The sequence below is a fragment of the Triturus cristatus genome, chromosome 9 (genome assembly GCF_964204655.1).
Source record: "Triturus cristatus chromosome 9, aTriCri1.1, whole genome shotgun sequence".
In the NCBI taxonomy this organism is placed as follows: Eukaryota; Metazoa; Chordata; class Amphibia; order Caudata; family Salamandridae; genus Triturus; species Triturus cristatus.
Genome location: NC_140592.1, coordinates 904,823,535 through 904,842,406, shown reverse-complemented (window position 1 = coordinate 904,842,406; position 18,872 = coordinate 904,823,535).

Genomic DNA, 18,872 nt, shown 5'->3' with positions numbered 1-18,872 from the left:
AAAAAAAATTAATAAATACATAACTTAGCATTTAAAAAACCGTACAAATTCACTGAAAAAACCATAGGTTTCACACATGTTATAGTTACGAATTAGCATTTAAAAAACCTTGCAAATTCACTTAAAAAACCATAGGTTTCACACATGTTATAGTTAGCTGAACATTTCACTCGTAAAAAACCAATGAAATTCCCCCGTTATAGTTAGTGCAGGCAACTATAACTCACGCAACCGCAATCCTCTGCTGATGACGTCAGATATTACATCACTGATGACATATGTGTCTTTATGAAAAATAAATATTTGTAATATATGTATAGCTAAAGATTAATGGAAGAAGACATGGGTAAATAAGTGTCTAAATACAGTGATAAGTGAATTTGCAAGGTTTTTTAAATGCTAATTCGTAACTATAACGTGTGTGAAACCTATGGGTTTTTCAGTGAATATATATATACATATGTATGTGTGAAAACAAAAAAACAAAACAAAGAACCTAGACTCTTGCTGTGTGGTTCACCCGGCGGGAAGTTACGCTTTTAGTCAAGCACTCGTCAAATACCTACAAGTGATATCCACTGGGAACCGCATAAAGATCACTTGTAGGTATTCGGACTAAGTTCAGGCTTTGACAAGTGTGTGACTAAAAGCAGAACTTCCCGCCGGGTGGACCATGGAGCCGAGGATTCAACAGTAATCAATTGATTACAGTAGGATTACCAGGTGGTATTAAATTTGTACTGCACCTGGGTGTAATTGTGCGATTGAGGCACTATATATGAGTTGGGTTTAGCAGACCCACTGTAGGAGTGGAACTAGGTACGCCAATATCAGATACTAGGTCCTGAAGAATAGCCATAGGGGTAGGGTAGAAACATGTTAACCTTTAGGATTTGGGCACATTGAATCCCATGAGTCCTAAGTTGATCCCCTGTTTTTAATCATACCGACTGGGGGTAAAATTAAAAGTGGCACCACCCACTAGCCAGGTATTTTTTAACGCACACCTTCCTTTTCCTCAGTCCTCCCCAGCAGAACAACCAGCCTCACATAGCCATTACATTCAGTGCTCCTGCATAGTTCGTCTGGTTGCAGCACGCCCATTCCGTAGTGGAACGGGAAGGACCCTATGATGAAGCATGCCACCAAGGGGTAACCCTGGTTGGTGAGGGTTTCATGGAACTTCGCCCAGGAAGAGGCTGGGTCCTTTGTTTTGTTTTCATATGTCAGGCATTGGAGGGTGGCCCCAGCCCAAATATACTCTAACTCCCCCCTTGTTTCTGTATACATATAAATATATATATATATATATTTTCACACACACACACATATAAATACATATAAATATATATAGACAAGCGCGCACGTGGAGAGTGAAATTGCACGAGGCAAGTCTATGGCACTGATTTATTTATGCACAATTCATTACATGATTGAAAATATTAAGAACTGCAGTTAAGAAACATTTAAAATGATTTAAAATGAATGCAGTTAAAGGAAATACTTTTAAAATGTCAAAATGTGCTCATCAAAAACGGACACAGTAATTGGTGGACTACAACCAATCTGGTAGTCTGACCTATGCCTAAGAAGCATGTGGCCCCTGTTTGATGAAATGCCTACCTGTGACCAAGGCTTGAGGGAAAGCTGAAATGCATTAGGACTATGGGCAAGTGCTTTATGGTGGGCTGCCTGCCTGTCTCCAAAGTTGAAATAAAGTGCTTTAAGTTTCCTTCTGGACTGGAGTCGTCTCATTTCTGGTGCAGAAATGTTGGTGGATAAAAAGCAGGATTCCTCGTTCCTGCTGGACGAAGCCGCCCTGTCAGGGTCTGGGGCTCTGTTAACGAGGAGAGTTTTGGTGGATATTTATAAATATGCATATAATACCAGTGAAATTCGGCAGTTATAGTTAGCCGAGCTAACTATTACTCACACCCCCACATTGCACTGCTTGTGACCTCACATATTACATCACTCATGACCTGGCCAGTGACATCACTCATGACATCACTGATTACAAAACTGCAATATGGGCACCCCCTGACATTCCTGGAGCAAGCCCTGTGGGGTGGTTGTCTCCAGGGCCATCTAGGGCTCCACCAGGGAGGGCCGCCTAGCCCTCCTGCTTTGTTCTAATGTGCACCAGGGAGGTGATGGTCCCCGGGGGTCCACAATGGACCCCCTTAAATACTGTATTTGAGCCCAGGGAAGTGGCGGTTCCCAGTGCAGCAGGGGAGGTCTTAGGTGCAGAAGGCCTTCCCTGCATTTCTTTAACATACAGTGTTCCCCGGCAGGTGGAGAGGTGGCGGTCCCGGGGCAGCCCGCTCTACTATATTATATCAAGCCCCAGGGAAGTGGCAGTCCCTGGGGCTGCAGGGAGCCATGTGGCCTCCCGCATTTCAATATGCCTATCCCCTAAGGTGTGTAATTAAACTTAAACCAGGGACTTGGCCCACCCGGGGGCCTATAGTAAACAAATCGAGGGAGCCCGCGCTTCGTTTAAAAAAAAAAGTATCCGGGGGTCAACTCGCCTGACCACAGCAAAATAAAAAAAAATCTTTTTACGCCTGGCGGGGTCACTAAAGGACCCCCCCCCCACCAAATCTGGGGGGGTCAGGGTATTTCTACCCTGCCCACATTTCTTAATTTTTTTCTTTTTTCTGCCGAGCCCCAAGATTGCAGCCAACACTTCCTGCTTGAATTGCGGTCAGCCCATCAAATTTTTGTGGGATCCGCAAGTCCCCTGCAAGGACTCAAAGTCCCAGATATCTATTTATTTAAGTTAGATATCCGAAAAACTACTTAACAATTTACACCAATTCACAAAAACCACGCTTTCTGGACCCAAATCTAGTTTTCTGCCAACTTTGGTGAAATTCCGTTCAGTAGGCTGCAGTCGTGTTTAAAAATTGAAAACTCCCCATGGACATAACATAAAGAAAACACGTTTTGGGAGTCCCTTTTTTCTCACCCAACCCCGCCCCCCCCCCCCCGCTTATTGAATCACCCTGAAACACAAAGGAGAAGTTTTGGAAACTCGTCAAGTGGCACCGAAGTAATTGGTAAAATAAGAAAAAGGCTTTTCCTATGGAATCTTTGGTACTAACTATAACTATATATATATTTTATATATATATTTTTATATATATATATATATTTTATTTTTTTATAAAAGTCCAGAGTGAAACGTGCTCTCAGACGCAGTCAATGCAAGCAAAATTTATTCGTCAATGTAACGCGTTTCGAGAGAGTACACTCTCTTGTTCACACATTGGACAAAAAGTGACACATTGTTTTTACATGTTCCGAAAGGTACTGAACAAAGACAAAGGACTTCAATTTCGTAGTCATCCTTAGTCAGTCTCAGTACGACGGCTATGATGGAATAGGTCAGTATTCTTGTAAAACATGTTCAACAGAATTGGCACATATATACAGGATAACTATATTGTTTCTTTCTTAATTCATGAGTTATTTTATAATACAGATTACTCCCATGTTCATTCTGCTTTGTACACGCTACAATGGATCGCTCTGCATAAACAATACTCGTGCCACAGTGGCTAATCAAAAATTAAATCAATTTTTGTTAAGTATGCGTCTGTTCTTAGCGTTACAATAACATCTAAGTTAAAATGACAGACTTTGATAATGTGACAATACATACTCCATAGTGGTAGTAGGTCTCTCAACTAGTATAATGCATACCAGGACCTATCAAAATTATCTATTTAACATAGGTAATCTCTATATCTATATAGCATTTTGCAGAATGATTCTTGTAATATCTTCGCCTTAAAGTATTCCAAACTCCGCATCTTATCCTAATGTCATGTACCAGAATCACATGTAAATAAAGATGTGAAAAACGTGAAAAGGACAAAATATATAACATATATAAATAAATTCTTATCTATTCTTCCCCAGGTGCATTATCTTCTAGAGACGAAGAAAAGGATAGGTGGCCCGTGACTTATCCATAAAAATACCTTGGGCCCCTTCCTTTCCTCCTGTGAAGGAAAGAAAACAGAAAACATTGGGATTAAAAATACGTCCTTACTACACTTTGATATCAAAACACAGACTAAATACTATTCTCTTAAAATCATGTACCATGGAAGGGAAACAAAAGGCGTAACAATGCATCTTTCTCTCTATTGTTTACCAACAATACTACTAGGAAAAAGGAAGAGAGGGACATATGCAAAACCAGGAAGGAGTATCTGTCACACTATTCTTCAATGAGGTGTGTTGCTAATTCTTCATCCTGGTTATATCCTTTTGGGTACTTAGTTTCAAGGTTGAGAATCCATTTTGATTCCCGCTTTCTGAGGGTTAATTCTCTATTACACCCCCCGCCGACCAACATGTACCTGCTCTACTATAAAATAGCGTAAAAGACTACTATTAGACAGGTGAAACTCTGCAAAATGTCGTGCTATAGGATAGTGCAGGTCTTTGTTATTCACTGCCCTAAGATGCTCAAGGACTCGTTTTTTTGCCATCAACGTAGTACTGCCCACATATCTCTTCTCGCATGGGCACTCTAACACATATACAACATGTGTGGTACTACAGATGAGGAATTGAGTTATAGTTTTAACACCTTTGTTTGATGGCGTACTAAATTCCCGTACCATCTTACTGTTTTTGCAGGCCTTACAATGGCCACAAGGATAAAATCTCTTCAAATTATGCTGGTTGTAGTCTTAGGATTCTGTAATGTCCCCTTGTACTAGGATGTCTCGCAGACTTTTTCTCTTACGGTACGTGATTTTAGGTCTGTCACTGAAAGTGGAACCTATAACAGAATCTTTCTTTAGAATATTCCAATTTTCATTAAGAATTTTTAGAATTTTATGTGAATCATTGTTGTAGGTCAAGATCACACGTGTGTCTGGATTGGTGGTGTAGTCATCTTTACCTTTTGGTTCTAGGGTTTTGTCTCTGGATATATTTCCTATTTGGGACACTGCCCTGTTGAGCACCCACTCAGGGTAACCTCGCTCTCTGAACCTACAAAGCATGTTCTTTTCTTCCTCCTGATATTCTTCCGTGTCACTACAGTTCCGTCATGCTCTCAGCAGCTCACCAAATGGTATACTCCATTTCAATGTATCGGGGTGGCTACTGAGAGCATGGAGGACACTGTTGCCTGCTGTGTCTTTTCTGTAGAGTCTCGTTTTAAGAGTGTTACCTGTGGCTGCAATTTTCACATCAAGGAATTCTATCTCCTTTGCTTGCACATTATGTGTGAGGACTATGTTATACGTATTGTCATTCAGAAGATTAATAAATTCAGTAACCTCTAGTTCATTGCCTTTCCAATTCAGTAACAGGTTGTCTATGTAACGTAGCCATGTTACTGCTTTTTCCAAATACATCATATATTTTTCTTCCTTGAATATCCTCTCCTCCCATACACCTAGGAACAAGTTCGCAAAACTAGGCGCGAAACATGTTCCCATCGATGTACCGGTAATTTGTTTGTGCAGATCCCCATTAAACAAAAAAATGTTGTTACGAAGACACATATCCATCATTTCAGTTAACATTTTAGTATGTTCCAAAACATGATATCTCTCTCATTTAAGTATCTCATACAAGCTTCAATACCTTGATTGTGCTCTATATTTGTGTACACAGAACACACATCCATGGTCAAAAACATGTAGCCCTCTTTCCATGCAATGTTTTCAATTTTACAGAGAAAGTCTTTCGTATCTCTGACATACGGTGGAAGTTTCAACACATACTCCTGTAGGAAATGGTCAACATATTTTGAAATATTTTCAAAGACACTACCTATAGATGACACAATTGGCCTTCCTGGGGGTACAAGTGGGTTCTTATGAATTTTAGGGAGGAAATATATTATTGGCAGTTTCGGATAGTCTCTCTTTAAAAATAAATATTCCTCCCAAGAAATGATCCCTTGCATTTGCCACTCTGACAGTTTTTTCCACGTAGTTGTAATACTATCATTGTATATTCTTGTATTACTTTTGGAATAAAATCTGTCATTGTTAAGTTGTCTATATGCTTTCTTAAGATACATTTCCTTATCTTGTAGTACCACATTCCCTCCTTTGTCTGCAGGGCGGATAATCAGATTCTTATCATTGGCCAACTTTGAAATGATGGATTTCTGCTTAAGAGATAGATTAAAAGACCTGTGTTTATCTCTACCTTGTTTGTGTTTACATTAAAGTAATGACTTAGTAACCACATCATGAAATGTGTCAATATTGTTGTGTGGGAGACTTTGAAAAAAGACAGATTTAGGCTTAAATTTAGTACCAGCTGCTCTATCTGTTACCATATCTGTAATTTCACTGTTAGTATCAATGTTCGTCTCTTCTATTCCGTTGTTAGTGGCAAGGTCCTGCATGGTTCTGAGGATGTTTGCATCTTCTACTGTCAGGCTAGGTTGATTACCTCTATTAGAGTATACATTCTCATGTCTTGCAGTACCAGTTTTCAATGTATGCCATTTGGTTAATTTAAGCTTTCTAATAAATTTAAACATATCAATATGAGTATTAGAATAGTTAAAAACTTCAGTTGGACAGAAGGACAGGCCAAGGCATATCGTTCTAATCTCTAGATGGGAAAGTTGTCGACTTGTAAGGTTGACAATAGTTTTATTTACCATGGTGTTGTTATCCATTATTCTTGTTTCTTCCTGTAGCCACCACGCCAGGTTCCCATGGGCTCTGTATTTTTGTCTCTTGTTAGTCCTTTGTTTCCGTCTTGATCTTCTTTGTTTACTGCGCCCCTGCCTCTTCCTCTGCCTCTTCCTCTCCCACGATATCCTCTCCCTCTTGGTGTCTGAACTGGTGGAGGGGTTGTTCTCCCCGATTGCTGCCCCTTCTTCAGCACTCGGAACTCGTCTAAAAAAGTTGCCGGTCGGGTGATGACTTCCACTTCTGATGATGTAATTGTGGTCTTTGCTGATATATCTGTATCTGAATATTCTGTTATTTCAATTGGTGTCATTGTTTTCTCAGTTGTTCTTATTTTATTCATCTCAGATTCTGGTACTTGTATGTCATATAGATGATTGTATTTTCTACTATATACGTTAATATTCGACCAGTCTCGTAATCTGTGCAGTCTCGATGGAGTTTTCTTTGTTTTCTCAATTTTATGTCATCTTCGTGTTGAAGTAATCTTGTTTTCAGGTCTTCTTTAAATTTCTTAATTATTGTTTGTTCATTATGTACTTTAAGTTCTTCTTCAATCTCCGCAATTTCTTTAACTATATTTTCCCTGTCTTCCCAGGCGTATTTTATAAGTATGCAGAACATTGTTCTAGAACTTTTAGAAGAATTCTCAGACCATTCTTCTAGCATCTTCGGGTTAGGTGATTCATAAGACGGTGTTGTATAAATTCTCAACCCTCGCGGAACCATGTTCTTATCTACATAGTCTTGGTGGGAGACCGCCTCCCATAATTTTGCTTTTTCAGATTTCTTCAGCTTCTCATATTTCCTTAATTTTATTAACAATGTAGTATCTGTATCCTGTCTGAGCACAACAAGCTGACTCTTCCCAGGTGCATGTGCAAGCAGTGTTTGTGCTGCCATCCATCTTTGTGAGTCTTCATCCATAGTAAGGTATAGTCTGTGATAGAATTTATGATCGATATATCATATATAAGCCTCTTTTCAAGTTAATTGTATATATATGATCATTTCTAAAATAACACTGCTTAGTGTCACTTTATTGTGTTTTGTTTGCTTGTATTATGACTCATCCCTCCTTAAATCAGGAGTTCCATATGCCGATATATGTACCCAACGCACACGGAGCGCTATTTGGATCCACGGGGAGTGCTCTTAAATGAATATTCCCTCCATGGTCCGCAATTCGGTAGTTGGCGTTCTATTTACATTTATATCCCAATTGCATGCTTCCTGTAACAGCACGACACCCTACAGCCAACTAGAGACGCCCTTCCACGGTAACAGTATCCCGGTAGATCAACACGTTTTAACCGTGTCGGCCCCAGACTACATGTTCCGGTATGGCTTACCTCTAGGACGCTGTTCCGGGTGAAGTCTCTGGTCTCCGTTCTTCGATTTTCCCCAAATATTTATTATTGCGAGTGGTGATGTCCGGCCGGCAACATTTCCTCCATGAAAGTTTATAAAGACAAAAACAGCTCCTCGTGGAAATTTCGCCCGTAGTATGGTGGCACGATATGCCGGTAGAGCTACCGCCGGCAAATTAATTTTATAAAAGTCCAGAGTGAAACGTGCTCTCAGACGCAGTCAATACAAGCAAAATGTATTCGTCAATGTAACGCGTTTCGAGAGAATACACTCTTTTGTTCACACATTGGACAAAAATTGACACATTGTTTTTACATGTTCCGAAAGGTACTGAACAAAGACAAAGGACTTCAATTTCGTAGTCGTCCTCAGACAGTCTCACTACGGCGGCCATGATGGAATAGGTCAGTATTCTTGTAAAACATGTTGTATTCACATGTTAACAGCTAAAATGCAACAGAATTGGCACATATATGCAGAATAACTATATATTTTTTTTTTCTTTCTTAATTCATGAGTTATCTTATAATACAGATTACTCTCATGTTCATTCTGCTTTGTACACGCTACAATGGATCACTCTGCATAAACAATACTCTATAACTATATATATATATATATATATATATATATATATATATATATATAACATATATTTATATATATGTATATATATATATATATATATATATATATATATATATAGATATACATTCACTGAAAAAACCAAAGGTTGCAGGGACATTCTAGTTAGGCTTACATTTCACTCGTACAAAACTATTGAGATGTAATTTGAGATGTCATCAGTGATGTCACTGACCCCGTCATGAGTGATGTAATATGTGAGGTCATAAGCAGTGCATTGCGGGGGCGTAAGTTATAGTTAAGTTCAGGTAACTATACCTGCTTAATTTCAATGGTTTTGTACGAGTGAAATGTGAGCCTAACTATAATGTCTATGGGCCCGATTCACAGAACTATCTTAAGACAAAATCCTAAACTTACTACCATTTTGGTATTCACAGAAGGCACTTACTCATTTTGGTATTCACAGAAGGCACTTACTCATTTCGGTATTCACAGAAGTTAGGAGTCCTAACTTTAGGACTCCTAAATGCCTTCTGTGAATACTGAAAGTCTTAAAGTTAGGATTTTTCTCAGTTTAGGAGTAGTAAAGTTAGGAGTCCTAACTTTACTACTCCTAAACTGAGAAAAATCCTAACTTTAAGACTTTCGGTATTCACAGAAGGCATTTAGGAGTCCTAAAGTTAGGACTCCTAACTTTACTACTCCTAAACTGAGAAAAATCCTAACTTTAAGACTTTCGGTATTCACAGAAGGCATTTAGGAGTCCTAAAGTTAGGACTCCTAACTTTACTACTCCTAAACTGGGAAAATCCTAACTTTAAGACTTTCGGTATTCACAGAAGGCATTTAGGAGTCCTAAAGTTAGGACTCCTAACTTCTGTGAATACCGAAATGAGTAAGTGCCTTCTGTGAATACCAAAATGAGTAAGTGCCTTCAGTGGATACCAAAATGGTAGTAAGGTTAGGATTTTGTCTTAAGTTAGTTCTGTGAATCTGGCCATATGTAACCTTTGTTTTTTCGGTGAATTTCTAAGGTTTATTTTATTCTATTTCCTAACTATAACATCCCTGTAACCTTTGTTATTTTTCAGTGAATTTTAAAGATTTTTCAAATTCCATTTCTAAAATATTATGGGCCATATGTAGAAAGCAAAATTGCGATCGCAAACGCCGAAATTCGCTGAATTTCGGCGTTTGCGATCGCAATTTTGCTAAGTGGGATGTAGGAAGGAAAATCTGCATGCAAAATAAGGAATCGCAAAATTTGCGATTCCTTATTTTGCAAATGCATTTAAGGAATCCCAAATAGCGATTCCTTAAATGCAATGTAGAAAGCACCCCAGTTGTGCTATTTTGGCTTAAGGAATCGCAAATTACCACCAACTTCAGGTTGATGGTAATTTGCGATTTCTTTCAATAATGCAGTTTTTTGCATTATTCAAAGTGCCATGTGGCACACATACATGCCCTTAGGGCACGTATGTGCGCCACATGTGCACCCATGCTCATTACAGGGGTGCAAAAGGGTGTCATGTTGACACCCTTGCACCCTTGAAATTGTATTCTCAATTTGCGATTCTCTAATTGAGAATCTCAAATTGAGAATGTCTTCCTATTCATTCCTATGGGCCTTTTAGCCCATAGGAATGAATGGCAAGGTATTCCTTATTTGCGATTCTCAATTAGAGAATCGCAAATAAGGAATAGGTGGGATTCGCAAATAAAATTGCTAATCCTACCTACATAGCGTTTTGCTATTCTCTAATTGCGATTCCCTAAAAATTGCAATTAGAGAATCGCAAAACACAGCCTACCTACATATGGCCCTATGTCTCTCTAATGTTCATATTTTGTTTTGTTAATTTTGGGGCTTGTTTTTGATACTAAGGGGCCGATTCCGATCCTGGAAAAACGCTGTAGAAATCGTGGTATGGAGCGTTTTCCCCATACAACTCGTACTTGTAAGGATTCCCCTACAACCTAGGAAGTACGATCCATACAAATAGACGCTCTCCATACTAATAGTAAAAAAGACCATACAACTCATATATACAAGCGATTCCGATTCGGATTGCCCTGTACGCGACGTTCACATGTATTCCCGGCAGCAGTTTACAACCCGTCAAGTACGATTCGTACAAACGGCACTCCGTACGGCTCTTTTTTTACAGGAGCCAAAAAGTGCCGGGAAAACATTGTACGCCCCGAAAACAGTACGAGACAGACCCCTCATGTACGCGTCGTACACCCCATGAATACAGGGGTACGGTGCGTATGTATGGTGCGTGCCGATGACACGGAAAGTGGGGTACGGTGCGTATATACGCACTGAAGGGGTACTGGTCGTGTACGCAACGTACAAGCACTGTACCCCAAAATCGCTTGTGTACGCACCATACCCCAAAAGTGCGTATGTACGGTGCGGACCCCAAAATCGCATATGTACGGTGCGTACATGCGCGATGTTGGGGTACGCTCCATACACACGCCTCGCATGTGGGGGACCCCTGTACACCTCATACCCCTATACGAGTCGTACCCCCACAACGAGTCATACCAGGGTACGAGGCGTATAGGGGTTCGCTTCGTAGCCCGGTACGAGTCGTTCCCCGTATACAGGCCATTTTCCATACAAATCGCATGCTGACAACCCGGTACGAATGGCACTTGACGGGTTGTACAGCCTTTTTACAAATTGTATGGTCTTTTTTACAAGTCCGTGTCGTACAGCTGTTCCCGATCCGATTTGTAAGGATCGGGCCGACCTGTATGTATTTTTCCCGTACGAATCGTACTACACGGGACTTGTACGATTTGTATGGAAAGAAATACGGATCCGATTTGTATGTAAAATAAAAGTCCAGGATCAGAATCGGCCTCTAAGTGTATTACAATTTATTTACATTTTTTTATTTTGTTTTTTTGTGCAGTAGACATTATTTTTTTATAAATATACTTTTTATACATTTAAAAATATAAAAATCACATATGTAGGTAATGTAAAGGAAATTATTTTTTTTTATGTAACTTAACAAATTGTATTTAAAAAAAATTGGGGAGGGGCACATCGGTAACTTTGCGGGTCCGCAAACATAGACTCTATGGTTTATTCTTCCGATCACATTATTGGAACGATTCCGTGATTCTGATTCTGCTGATTCAGTGAAAATGTTACCAATTACTGCACATATGTACACCCCTCCATTGTCATTAATACCATCAGTGTGAACATATTTACAAGTATATATTAACCAGCTTATATCTTTTTAACAAAAAAGTTATCCATTTTACCAGTTTTGCGAATGCTTGAATTTGAAGCCCGGATTCGCAAATTCACTCGAACATACACCAAAATCTTGCCTTCTGATTCGATACATTAAGACCCCACCCTTCCACATGGAAAACCACACCCAAAAGTAGTTACTTCTCCAGTGAAGCGTCTATAAGGAGGATTGAGAACCAGTGCTGCTCTATTTTTACTCAATGGCTGAACCTACATCGTGCATTCAAGAGGACTATCCACAACCTGTTAAGGATGAGGAAGAAGATGCACCACATCGCAGTAAAGAAAGTGATGTGTGAAAGCACTTTACCATGCCTTCTGGGGAAAAGAAGGTAACAGCAAAATATGTTTAGTGCAATATTTGAAGCAAGCTGTTATCTAGAGGTACTGCAAAAAAGGATTGACATGGGACAAGTCCATGCGGAAGCACCTAAAAACAATTCATGAAAGGTTCTACAACCAGATGATGTGAGAGAAAGCAGAACAATCAACCTCTACAGTAGCCATGGGATAAACATCATCAGCTGCAGTCATTACAACACAAGCTGCCTGTGAAGAATTGAGTGACATGGTTATTCACTGCACGAAATGCCACATGCTTGTCACTATGAAAAAGTCTTCTGTGGTTGCATTCGTGGATACAGTGAAGAAGCATCGCTATAAGGTTTTGTTTTTTTTGCATGCAGTGACTTCATAATGTTTCGTTCAAGAATGAAGACAGTTTCGTCTTTGCATTTCCCCATCCTTACCATTTTTAAAAAGAACAAAAACAAATAAAACTGGAAAAAAAGCTGTTCTTGTTAGAACGACCTTCTACTCAAACAAAGAACTAACTGTGTTTTTAATGTGTTAGTGACTGTATCGGTGTGAGAGTGGGTGTGTCAGTATGTGCATGAGTGTATGCCTGGGTGTGTTAGTATATTCATTAGTGAGTGCCTGGGTGTGTTAGTGTATGTATCAGTATGGGTCTGGCTGTGTTAGCATATGCATCACTGTGAGCCTGGGTATGTCAGTGTCTGCATCAGTGTCTGCATGGGTGTGTTATTATATGGATTACTCTTTGTATGGGTTTGTCTGTGTCTGCATTGCTGTATGTCTGGGTGTGTCAGTGTCTGTATTGATATGTTCCTGGGTATGTCAGTGTATGCATCAGTGTGTGCCTGGGTGTGTCAGTGTATACATCAGTGTGTGCCTGGGTGTGTTAGTGAATGCATTAGTGTGTGACTGGGTCTATTAGTGTATGCATTGGTGTGTGACTGGGTGTGGAGTGTCAGTATATGCATCAGTGTATGCCTGGGTATCTTATTGGATGCATTAGTGTTTGGATGGGTATGTCAGTGTTTGCACTGATGTACTGATGGTAAGTGTTTGGGTGTCTCAGTGTGTGTATCAGTGTGTGCATGGGTATGTCACTGTGTGTGTGAGTGTATGCCTGGGTGTGTTTGTGTATGCATTAGTGTGTGCCTGGATGTGTTAGTGTATGCATCAATGTGTGCCTGGGTGTTTTTAAGTATATGCAAGAATGTGCACCTGAGTGTGTTAGTGTATATGTGAGTGTGTGCCTGGGTGTAGTAGTGTATGCTTTAGTATGCTCCTGGGTGTGTTGGCATATGCATTAGTGTTAGCCTGCGTATGTTGGTGTATGCATCAGTGTGTGCCTGAGTGTGTTATTGGATGCATTACAGTTTGTCTGGGTGTGTCAGTGTCTGCATTGCTGTATGACTGGGTGTATCAGTGTCTACTTTGCTAAGTCTATGGGTATCTCAGTGTGTGCGTCAGTATGTCCCTGGGTGTGTCATTGGATCCATTACTGTTTGGATGGGTGTGTCAGTGTCTGCATTGCTGTATGCCTCAGTGTTGTGTTAGTGTCTCTAATGGTATGTCCCTGGGTGTGTCAGTATATGCATCAGTGTATGCCTGGGTGTCTTATTGGATGCATTAGTGTTTGGATGGGTATGTCAGTGTTTGCATTGCTGTATGTCTGGGTGTGTCAGTGTCTGCATTGGTAAGTCTCAGTGTCTGTATTGATATGTTCCTGGGTATGTCAGTGTATGAATCAGTGTGTCCCTGTGTGTGTCAGTGTATACATCAGTGTGTGCCTGGGTGTGTTAGTGAATGCATTAGTGTGTGACTGGGCCTATTAGTGTATGCATTGGTGTGTGACTGGGTGTGGAGTGTCAGTATATGCATCAGTGTATGCCTGGGTATCTTATTGGATGCATAGTGTTTGGATAGGTATGTCAGTGTTTGCACTGATGTACTGATGGTAAGTCTTTGGGTGAATCAGTGTGTGCATCAGTGTGTGATTGGGTATGTCACTGTTTGTGTCAGTGTGTGCCTGGGTGTGTTAGTGTATGCATTAGTGTGTGCCTGGGTGTGTTAGTGTATTCATCAATGTGTGCCTGGGTGTTTTAGTGTATGCAAGAATGTGCACCTGAGTGTGTTAGTGTATATATGAGTGTGTGCCTGGGTGTGGTAGTGTATGCATTAGTATGTTGCTGGATGTGTAAGCATATGCATCAGTGTGAGCCAGGGTATGTTAGTGTATACATCAGTGTGTGCCTGAGTGTGTTATTGGATGCATTACTGTTTGGCTGGGTGTGTTAGTGTCTGTATTGCTGTATGCCTGGGTGTGTAAGTGTCTGCATTGGTAAGTCTCTGGGGGTCTCAGTGTGTGCATCAGTCTTTGCCTGGATGTGTTATGGATTCATTAGTGTTTGGATGGGTGAGTTGGTGTCTGCATTGCTGTATGTATGGGTGTGTCAGTGTCTCCATTGGTAAGTCTCTGAGTGTCTCACTGTGTGCATCAGTGTGTGCCTAGGTGTGTTATTGGATGCAAGAGTGTTTGGATGACTCTGTGTCTGCATTGCTGTATACCCACGTATGTCACTGTGTGCATGGGTGTGTTATTTGATGCATTAGTGTTTGCTGGATATGTCAGTGGCTGTAGTTGGGTGGGCCAGCGACTGTATCGATGTGTGTCTAGCTGTGTCGGTGGCTACATCAGTGTGAGCCTATATGTGTTAGTACCTCTATCTGTGTGTAGATGGGTATGTGAGTTGCTGTACCGATGTGTGCCTAGGTGTGTTAGTAACTGTAGCAATCTGTCCTTGGCTGTGCATCCTCAAAATCTAAAGTTATGCGACAACACTGCAAGAACTAATTAGTAAAGTACATTATCCAAAATTGGTGGCGTCATTGATCTACATAAACAGAAAAAAACTGAAATATTTTTTAGTTTTACAATTAATAAAATTACAAAATTAACTTACAATTTCAACAATGCGTGAAGACATAATTCTAAGAAATAATGACATTTCTCATACTGCAAATGTATTAATATAAATAAGCAATTAATTTGTCCTTTTTAACTGTTCTCAGCTTCTTTACTCAAACACCATAAACAATGTACTTTTTAAGCAGCCATCATTGAACAGCGGGGGAAAGAACAATCATAAAGATTGTAGAAAAAAAACCTGCACACAATCTAATTTCAATTCAGGAACACTGAGCCAGGTGTACTGCCATTCCATTTTACATGTTTTTGCGGCTCGTAATTTGCGAATCGCAAAACGGAGTGTACAACAGTGTCTGAGACACTGTTTGTGATGCCCAAATGGGTCGCAAGGGACCTGCCTCGTTAATATTCATGAGGCAGGTCACAATTTTAACCCATTTGGAATGGCCGGCACTTACAGGGATGGTGGTCTGATGGGGTTAGCAGATTCCCATGTCTGTAATTGCTTTTTCAATAAAACAGTTTTGAAAAGGAAAACAGGATGTGTGCCAAAAAGTAAAATGAAACGTTTCAGTTTCATTTTTAGGAGCAGGCAGTGGTCCATGGGACGACTGCCTGCTCATAAAAAATATTTGCGCCCATATTTACAAAGTGTAAGGGGTCCCTTGGGGACCCCTTCCCATTTGTGACTGGTTTACCACCAGCTTTCCATTGGTGGTAAAATGTGAATGTTTTGCAAACACATTTCGGTTGCAAAACATTTGTACATGGCACTGCGAGTCACTATTAGGAAGGGACGCCTTTGGCACGCCCTATCTTAAAAGGGAGTCGCAAACCCTATTTTGCGAATCAGTAATAGATTACCGACTGACAAAATACGGTATGTACATGCCACAGATATATTTAGCGGTCACAAACAGCCTGGTTTCCCGTTTGTGACCGATAAAAACGGTCGTACATGTAGCCTACTGTGCATTGCACTCACTACAAATAAACTTAACACAACTTATTTAACTATTTACAAACACAGTTTTGAGCACAACCACTTCAACCACATGCAGGTATATCTTTACACCAGCAACCATAAAAGAAAGTGATGTCTGGAAGCCTTTCACAATACCCTCACTGGAAAAGATTACAGCTAAATATGTGCAGTGTAATATTTACTTCATACAATTGCCCAGCAGCACTGCCAAGAAGTATTCACATGGGAAAAGTTCCAATTGGAAGCATTAATAACAAACTATTCATGAAAGGGTTTACAACTGAATGATGCAGGAGATACTAGGTGCAGCAGAATATTCCACCTCTACAGCACCATTGGGAGAACCTTCATCAGGTGCAGTCATCATAATACCAGCAGCCTATGTAAATTTGAGTGAGATGTTTGCTCACTGTGCAGAATGCCACAGGATTGCCACTGTAAAAATGTGTTTTATGGGTTCATTTTCCATTCTACTGTTCTCATGTTATATATGCATACAACACAAATGATGCACCGTTGAAATATTGATCATTGATCAGTTGCGAGAAAATACAATATTACAGAGTTTAGTAAGAAAAAGAAACTGCACACTATGGGCCCGATTATGACTTTTGGAGGTGAAGTGGTGGGCGGCCTGCCAACGACACTCGCCCTCACTGCCAAGAGTCGATGCCACCCCCCTGCCAGATTACAGGTAATTTTATGGTCTGGCAGGTGCAAAAAGGCACTGCAATGGGAACGCCACAGCAAGGCATGGACTTTAAAGTGCATGCCATGCAGGAACTGAGGCGCATGCACAAGGGGGTGCACATGCGTCAGATGCTGTGCCCCTCTGCTAGCATCCCCAGGCTGAGGGGGTAGAGAGGGCCCTGTAGGTCCCCCTTTGTTTCAGCACCGCCAGCTTTTTCACAGAGGAAAGTGCTCCATGAAAATGTTGAAGTCCTGAAACTTGTAATTTGCAGGGCTATGCCACAGCGGCACAACCTGTGTCTTACAATGGCCCTGACCGCTACGCCACCACCAGGTAACGGCGGTTCCTGGTGGAGCCAGCGGTCCAATTACAGTCCGACCGCCCAACTCGTGATAGGGTGGCTGGACCACTGGTGAGTTGGTGGCTGGACCACCACCGCAGTGCCACCACGAGTCTAGCAGTCCTGACTCGTAATTTGGTCCTATGTGTATGTAAGTAGATGTTTGCATGTGTAAATAGGTCTGTAAGTGGCTGTACGGGTTTTTGAGTGGGTGTGTCACAGTGTGTATGGTGCCAATACCTGTGTGAATGACTGTATAGGTGTGTGAGTACATGTATGAGTATGTGTATGTGTATGGGGGTGTTTGTGACTCTTAACTTAAATTCATAATAAATATATTTATAACTTTACAGGTACATTTTATTAACATATTAGAATACAATTTAAACCAAACAACAAATAAACATAGCCTAACTTATTTAACTATTTACAAATACAGAAACACACAGAAACTTTCACTTTTGTTTAAGTACAGTAAGAGCTCACCCATATAACTACACTGCTGCTGTCTATTTACTTTACCTTTCAAAATTTGTAACAGAACAGGAGTAAGCCAGATTAAAAGTAATTTTTTTAATTAAAAAAACACGTAATTTGACAAAGAAATCCGAATAAGAATGTTTAGAAATATAGTAATACAGAATTAGGTACGAAAAATGAGGGACACTAAGACGAGAAGAGGAGCACTCAAACAAAAATAATATATTAAGAGTGTGGTTGATAAAGTGTTTCCTCTTAAGCGCAAACTATTTATTTTGATACTGAAAATAAAGAAAATTCTGGATAAAATAGTGTTGTCTATGAAGAAAAAAAGCTTATTAATAAAAGTAACTTTTGCTAAATTTTCAAAGGAGAATGGAAGTGTACGTCTACTATTGATCCTTACTTTAATGAAGAAAGTTACTTACACAAGAGAATGAATTAGTGTATTCAGTTGAAACAACTGGCTGATGCTATGAAATAAAAGACAGTAGTGCCATTGCAAAAGAAGAGATGATTCATACAAATGTAGAGGAAGAGATAGGTGAAGAGAGAAAAAGAAGGTGAAGACATGCTCCTGTGTATAAATGGGAGTGCAGTAGTATTTGTATTATTTGTCAGGAAAAAAATTGATACACTAGGATCACACCTATGTACTTGCAGTGATGTGGTCTATTTACTTTATCTCAGCAAATAATGGGATGAATGAGTGTTTGTATCATCGTAATGTTGAGCTTAAGTGCATATTAGAAAATCTATGAACACTAACTTGGTTTCTAACCTTGAGTTGTGCAGACTATCCATGGGATCACTTGCATTACTTTCTGAGAGAAGCAAACTCTAACATTAAAAGTATCATCCTCTGAACTTCAGAAAGGGCTTAAAGGTACAGTTGTGAATTTTCTTTCAAATGTCAAACACAATATTGAAACTGTGGGTGTAGAGAGAGATTTGGAAGAACAGCCTGTTATTCTAGTGAATGGTTTGTCCATATAAATCAAGAAACTCTGGCAGGAACTAGTAGATGTAAATAAGGTGAAGAAAGCTACATTATATCTTAAAGAAAATAATGTGTACTATAAAGATTTAGATGTTGTCTAACATGAAAGTTGCATGGAGGAAGAAATGTTGCCTTCAAGTATACAGTTTGAAAAAGTGGAAAGAAGCAGATGTGAAGAAATATATGAGCATTACAGTATCCATCCACTAC